We start from the raw sequence: 803 nt of genomic DNA on the forward strand, positions 1-803 counted from the left end.
GTTTATATATTTTGGAGATTAATCTTTTGTCCGTTGATTCGTTTGCAAATATTTTCTCCCATTCTGAGGGTTGTCTTTTGGTCTTGTTTATGGTTTCCTTTGCTGTGCAAAAGCTTTGAAGTTTCATTAGGTCCATTTGTTTATTTTTGGTTTTATTTCCATTTCTCTAGGAGGTGGGACAAAAAGGATCTTGCTGTGATGTATGTCATAGAGTGTTCTGCCTAAGTTTTCCTCTAAGAATTTTCTAGTGCCTGGCCTTACCTTTACGAAAGGCCATTTTGAGTTCATTTTGAGTTCATTTTTGTGTATGGTGTTAGGGAATGTTCTAATTTCATTCTTTTACATGTAGTTGTCCAGTTTTCCCAGCATCACTTCTTGAAGAGGCTGTCTTTTCTCCATTGTATATTCTTGCCCCCTTTATCAAAGATAAGGTGACCATATGTGTGTGGGTTTATTTCTGGGCTTTCTATCCTGTTCCATTGATCTATATTTCTGTTTTTGTGCCAGTACCATACCATCTTGATTACTGTAGCTTTGTATGTATAGTATCATGTCATCTGCAAACAGTGACAGTTTTACTTCTTCTTTTCTGATTTGGATTCATTTCTTTTCTTTTCTCTGATGGCTGCGGCTAAAACTTCCAAAACTATGTTGAATAATAGTGGTGAGAGTGGGCAGCCTTGTCTTGTTCCTGATCTTAGTGGAAATGGTTTCAGTTTTTCACCATTGAGAACGATGTTGGCTGTGGGTTTGTTGTATATGGCCTTTATTATGTTGAGGTAAGTTCCCTCTGTGCCTGCTTT

Source organism: Physeter macrocephalus, chromosome 10, assembly GCF_002837175.3.
Source record: "Physeter macrocephalus isolate SW-GA chromosome 10, ASM283717v5, whole genome shotgun sequence".
Lineage (NCBI taxonomy): Eukaryota > Metazoa > Chordata > Mammalia > Artiodactyla > Physeteridae > Physeter > Physeter macrocephalus.